The following is a 7,284-nucleotide window of genomic DNA, read 5'->3' on the forward strand; positions in this document are numbered from 1 at the left end:
AAAAAAAAAAAAAAAAAAATTCACCGTCTATTTTTTAAAAAAACAAAAACTTCTTTGATGAAGGAATAATGCACATACAGTAAAGTGCATAAAATCTACTGGTCGTAACTGTACACCTAGATACGTTCTATATATGTCTACACCCTTGCATCCGCTATTCAGATCAAGACAAGGCATGTTTCCAGCACCCTCAAAATTTTCATTCCTTTTCCCAGCCTTGCTCTGGGGAATAGCCACTATTGCTATGTGTCTGCTTTGAGCTTCATATAAATGGATTGTGTAGTGTGTACTCTTTTTGTGTCCGGCTTTTTTCTTCAACATTGTGTCTGTAAAATTCACCCCTGTTGCTGCATAGACAGAAATTACATCATCTCTCATCATTGCAGACACAGTGTTCAACTGTGTGACAAGGCCACAATCTATTTCCCCTATTGTTTAGCATGTATATGGTTTGTAGTTTTTGGCTCTTACAAATAATGTCCTCATGGAGATCTTGTTTATGTCTTGTGGGTACGTTTCTCTTGGGTATAGTCACCTAGGAATGCTATTACTGCATTGCAGGGTATGTAAATGTCTAGTTTGAATAAATACTACCAAGCAGTTTTTCAAACTGGATCTACCAGACAATTGTAACCTTCTGTCTATTTTATTTCAGCCATTCTGGTGGATGCGTAGATATCTCACTGTCGTTCGAAATGGTATTTTCCTGTTGGCCAATGAGCATCCTTTCACGTGCTTACTGGCCACCCTGGTTTTTTTTTTATACTAGACCTTTCATTTCTTTTCTCATCTGTTGATAATTATTTCTGTCCTCAAATTTTCTGGTTTTTCTTGGGTGTATATATATATATCTCCATGGCGTCTGGCCTTTTGGGTCAATATTAATATCTTATATTCTGTTAGGAAAGTATGTATTCTCCTCTGTCTGGTTAAACTCATTGCCATAAAGGTTTTATAAAGTGTTATTGAGATATAATTCACCTATTTAAAGTGCAGAATTTGACAGTTTTTATTTTTTTCTTCTCATTAGATACCTTGGGTATTTGGTGCTTTTTAGCATACAGAGTTGTGCAGCCATCACCACTATCTGAACTTAGAACATCTTAATCAATTCTCCAAAAACACTCTGTAGCCATTAATAGGAACTCCCTAATTTCTCCCAGCTCCCCCATCCTCAGCTTCAGGCAATTCAAATACCTATCAGAAAAGAAATAATCTACGATATATATGCACAATGGAAGAGTATGCAGCATGAAAATAAACGAACTAAAGCAATACAAACGATGTGCTTAAATCTTTGCAATGTAATTGCATGTGAAAATAAGCTTTATTCACAATAGCAAAAACTTGGAATCAACTGTGCATCCCATCAAAAGAGGACTGGATTAAAGAAAATGTTGTACTATACACGATGGACTATTATGCAGCCATAAAAAAGGACAAATTATGAACTTCACAGCAACTTGGATGGACTTACAGTCTATAACACTCAGTGATCTATCACAGAAACAAAGAACCAAGTATCATATATTCTCACTCATAAGCAGACCTTGAACAATTATCGTAATACTGTAAGAAAGAATTTGGCAGTAGTGGGAAACTGCCAGGGGAGGGAGAGCGCACCTCATCAACAAGGATACCAGCATAATGAATATTTGTATACCTAACCTGAATTGTACTCCACATCTTTAAAATTAATTGTTTTTAAACCAGAAAATAAGTTTTAAAAGATTGCTTATATTGGCTGGGTGCAGTGGCTCACACCTGTAATCCCAGCAGTTTGGGAGGCTGAGGCAAGAGAATTGCTTGAGCCCAGGAGGTTGAGGCTGCAGTGAGTTGTGATCGTGCCACTGTCCTCCAGCCTGGTGACAGAGTGAAAGTCTGACTCAAATAAATAAATAAACCACTAAAATGTAGTATTTAGGAAAACATACAAATGTGTGGTTACAATATATGTGGTAAAGTTATATAAAAAGACTGCAAGGGAATTATCAATATAGAATTTAGGATTCTGCTTCCCTTGAGTGGGATTAGGCAGAAGGAGAGATTGGTGGAGAGCTCTATGTAGCTAGATGTAGGTTATTACCAGTTGAGGTGGTAAGGTCATGAGTGCCAATTACATTATTTAAAAAATAACACCCGGGCGTGGAGGCACATGCCTGTAATCCCAGCACTTTGTGAGGCAGAAGTGAGAAGACTGCCTAAGCCCAGGGGTTCAAGATCAACCTGGGCAACATGGCGAGGCTTCGTCTCTACAATAAATCAAAAAATTAGCTGGGCGTGGTGGTGTACACCTGTAGTTCCAACTACCTGGATGGCTGAAGTGGAAGGATCGCCTGAGTCCAGCAGGTCAAGACTGTGGTGGCCGTGATCATGCCACTGTACTCGGCAACGGAGTGAGACTCCCACTCAAAAAAACCCACAAAAACCAAAAAACCTACATACATAAAGCTGTCCATTTGTAGACTAATGTTGAGTGTTTCATGAAACAAAAATTAAATGTAAAAATTAAACAAAAACTATGAGTAATTCAATTATGTGTGCTTAAGATCCAATAAAACAAAATAAAATATAAGATGATTTATATAAAGCACTAACAACCTGGTGTGGCATGTAATTAACATTCAAAAACTGTTAAATTTACCTTCTAGAAGCACTTAAAAGTACACAAAGAAGGCCGGCCACGGTGGCTCAAGCCTGTAATCCCAGCAATTTGGGAGGCCGAGGCAAGAGGATTGCCTGCGCTCAGGGGTTCGAGACCAGCCTGGGCAACTTGGGAAGACTTAGTCTCTACAATGTATCAAAAAATTAGCCAGACATGGTAGCGGGCGCCTGTAGTTCTGGCTACTTGAAAGGCTGAGGCAGATGGATTGCCTCAGCCCAGCAGGTCGACGCTGGAGTGGCCATGAGTGTGCCACTGCACTCCAGCCTGGGTGACAAAGTGGGACTCCAACTCAAAAAAAAAAAATGGTTAATAAGTGTTTAAAAATTCAACACATTTCTTTGATGATTAGTGAAGCTGAGTTTTTTTTCATGGATCTGTTGGCTGCTTATATGTTTTCTTCTTCTGCTTATATGTCATATCTTTTGCTCATTTTGTAATAGGGTTGTTTGTTTTTTTCCTTTTGGCATGTTTGAGTTCCTTGTAGATCCTGGATGTTAGGTTTTTGTCAGATTTACAGTTGGCAAATATGTTTTTCCATTTCATAGGCTGTCTCCCCACTCTCTTGATGCTTTCTCAATAATGAAAAAAAAAAACAGATGCTGGAGAGGATGTGGAGAAAAGGAAACACTTCTACACTGTTGGTGGGAATGTAAACTAGTACAACCTCTGTGGAAAACAGTGTGGCGATTCCAAAAAAATCTGAAAATCGACCTTCCATATGACCCAGCAATCCCCCTTCTGGGAATATACCCAGAGGAACTCAAATCACTCTAAAAAAAAAGATACCTGCACACACATTTATTGCAGGTATAGCCAACCGTGTTGCCCATCGAAAGTGAACTGGGATAAGGAAAATGTGGTACATTTACACGATGGAATCTTATGTGACCATAAAGAAAAACAAAATTATGAACTTTTGCAGCAACCTGGATAGAAGTAGAGTCCATAATACTCAGTGATTTGTCACAGAAACAAAGATCTGAGCACCACGTGTACTCACTCAGAAGTGGACCTGGAGCCGGGGTCGGTGGCTCAGCCTGTAATCCCGCACCTTTGGGAGGCTGAGGTGAGCAGATTGCCTAAGCCCGCGGGTTCGAGACCCACCTGGGCAGCGAGACCTCATCTCTACAATAAATCAAAACATCAGCCGGGCGTGGTAGCGCGCGCCTGTAATTCTGGCTACTCGGAAGGCTGAGATGGAAGGATCACCAGAGCCCAGCTGGTCGAGGCTGCAGTGGCCAGGAGCGGCCACTGCACTCCAGTCTGGGCGACAGAGTGAGACTCCAACTCAAAAAAATAAAAAATAAAAAAATAAGAAGTGGACCTGGAACATTTATCATAATACTATGAGAAAGGGATTGGAAGTCACAGGACACTGCATCAATAAGGGTATCCACACTTCACCTGTACGGTGACCACATATGTACCTAACCCTGAATTGTGCCCTACATTTTTAGAATAAAATAAAATAATTTTTTTAAAAATTCCACACAACATGAGTAAAAAGCATGGAGAATTCTTTCCAGGCCTTGAGACTTAATCAAGGGACTTCCAACATTTTCCCGGCTGGATTTCAGAATTGCTATGGATCAGTGACTCCTTTGTGCCTCCCAGAATGTCGACAGTGGCTGTCCTGTCCTATTCCATCATTGTATGTCGGGAAATGGGCACAGATAACTTGCCTCTGCAACCGAGCAGGTCTACAGATGGAGAACTGGCCCTGGGAGCTGTCCTCAAGGAACTCTACCCAAGTCATTTCATCCACACGGGGCCCTGGTTGAGACGGTGAAATTCGGGACTTCACGCTAATGCTGCAATGGGATGAGACTCTAGGGGGCCCTTGGCAGGGTGGATGCATTTTGGGGGGAAAGGGATATGGATCGCTGGAGGCCAGGTGGCAGGCTATGATAGGCAGCTTGCGACCTGGCTCCCGGCGATCCCCACCCTCTGATATTCATGCCCTTGCGTAATCTCCACTCAGTGAGAACCAAACCTTGTAACTCGCTTCTAATGAATAGAATATGGCAAAGGTGTCGAGATTCACTTCTGAGATTAGGTTCCAAAGACACTATGACATCCATCTGGCTCACACACTCTCTGGATCTTCCCACTGGATGAACCATACTGTCGTGTTGTCAGATGCCTCGCAGAGGGGCCCAAGTGACAAGGAACTAAGGAATAAAGACAGAATCCAGCCAAAACGCAGCAAGCAACGGAACGCTGCCTCGAAGCATGTGAGAGAGCTCGGGAGCAATCTTCCTCCAGCCTTGAGATGACTGCAATCCTGGCCAATATATATATATTTTTTTGAGTTGAAGTCTCACTCTGTCACCCAGACTGGAGTGCAGTGGCACGCTCACGGCCACCACAGTCTTGACCCATTGTGCTCCAGCGATCCTTCCGCCTCAGCCTTCCAAGTAGCCGAAACTACAGGCGCTCACTACCACCCCGGCTAATTTTTTGATTTATTGTAGAGATAAGGTCTTGCCAAGTTCCCCAGGCTGGTCTCGAACCCGTGGGCTCAGGCAATCCTCCCACCTCCGCCTCCCAAAGTGCTGGGATTACAGGAGTGAGCCACCATACCCGGTCAACCCTGGCCAGTACAACTGCAGCCTTGTGAAGACCTCAGACCAGAGGATGCAGCTACGTGGTGGATTCCTGACACACGGAGTTGGCAGATACAAAATGTCATTTTTAAACCACTTGAGTTTGGAGTGATCTGTTATGCAGCAATAAATAACGAATGCACCTCCCACAAAAGGAAGCTGTCTGCAGTTTTCCAGGACACCATGCTGCTTCTCTCTGTGCCTCTGGGTGTGCTCTTCCTGTCTCTCCCCATGTGGCTTACTCCTCTACCTGAACACAGAGCTTGAGCATGTCCTCCTCCAGGAAGGCTTCCCTGATTGGACGCTGCATAAATTGTTTCTCCTTTGTACTACCTAGGATCCTTCTTCTGACCTCTATTAGCACAGATACCGCACTGTATTTTAAGTGGCTGTTTAACTGTGGCAGTCTTAGGAATTCCTTGAGGGCCAGGACAGTGATACAGTGCCACAATTTCCATCTCCTCAGCAGCACCAGCAAGGGATATCTGTGTTTTTATTGTTCCTGCTTTCCAGGTACTGCATTCTTTCTTTTTATTTAGAGTTGTGGGGTACATATGAGAATTGACTACGTAAGTCACGCGCAGGAGAGGTTTGGCCTTCTAGCGGGCCGTCTCTCCCCTGATAGTGAACTTGGTACACAGTGTGTTGCCGAGCGCACCGCCCTCCCCGGTGACACCCAGCATTCTTCAGGCCATGCACTGTTTGCTGTGGCTTCTACAATCCCCCGTGGCCTCTTACTCTTAGGAGGATCTTCAATATCCAAATCAAGGTAGAAACTTTGGGGCTTCTGCTTCTCAGTCCGCTGCTTTTATTTGATAAATTAAATATATGCAAAAGAGAGTTCTTGATATAGAAGTCAAAAGCAGCGCCAGCACTAGGGGATTTAAAAAATCGTGGCTAGCCCAATATTTTTAAGTGACATATTTCAGCCCTTCTGCTAATGTTTTATCACTGAAATATCAGCCCTTTTTCATGTAAACGACGAGGGTTTGGACAGAGGACAAAAGCGTCATATGTTCTACACATCTTGCAATGGGAACTGTCAGATTTTGCATTCAACATTGCCACACTATCGCCGCTGACATGCTTCCAAAAGACTTTTCAAACAAAAACCCACCACAGGCCTGGAACAAAATACACAGCCTAGGAAAATGTGCGTCTCGTATTTCCTCTGTGGATTGACAAAACCAACTGTGGCCTGAGGCCAACAACAGGAAGGCTCTTCGAGCTTTCCCACAAATGCTCCCAGTTTAGAAACAGACTCAGATGTGTGAGTGTGGAAGGGGGGATCCCCCTTCTAGCCCAAGGGATTTTGTTTCCCTCCAGGGAGATTTCTAGCTCTGACACCCTCGTGAGATTTCACCATAGCAGACAGATCGTACCAGGGTGTAGGAACAGGAGAGTTCCCTAGAGGGTAACTTATGGGAAAAAACCTGAAAATGCAAATTCAAGTCAAGTCTTAAGAGGGAAAGGGGAGATAGCTTAGACTGACAGCACAAGTGGTCTGTGATTCCAAGTTACAAACTCTTTCCCTGGGGAGCGTGAACTTGGACTTACTATTCTTTCCGAACACTGTTCAGTTAGAGATGATTCCCTCTCACACCCTCTCCTTGGGGCTCTTTTTATTTTTTTTATGTTGGGATCTCACTCTGTCACCTAGGCACGATCGTGGCTACCGCAGCCTTCACCTCCTGGGTTCAGGTGATCCTTCCTCCTCAGCCTCCCGAGTAGCTGGAACTACAGGTGCGGGCCACCACACCCAGCCTAAAATAATAATAATAATAATTAAAATAAAAACCTTAGGCCGGGCGTGGTGGCTCACGCCTATAATCCCAGCACTTTGGGAGGCCAAGGTGAGAAGACTGCCTGAGCCCATGGTTTTGAGACCAGCCTGGGCAACTTGGTGAGACCTCATCTCTACAATAAATCCAAAAATTAACTGGGCATGGTGGTGCACACCTGTAGTTCCAGCTACTTGGAAGGCCGAGGTGGAAGGATCGCCTGAGCCCAGCA

The sequence above is a fragment of the Carlito syrichta genome, unplaced genomic scaffold, assembly GCF_000164805.1.
Source record: "Carlito syrichta isolate Samal-C Ts95f unplaced genomic scaffold, Tarsius_syrichta-2.0.1 Scaffold65453, whole genome shotgun sequence".
In the NCBI taxonomy this organism is placed as follows: domain Eukaryota; kingdom Metazoa; phylum Chordata; class Mammalia; order Primates; family Tarsiidae; genus Carlito; species Carlito syrichta.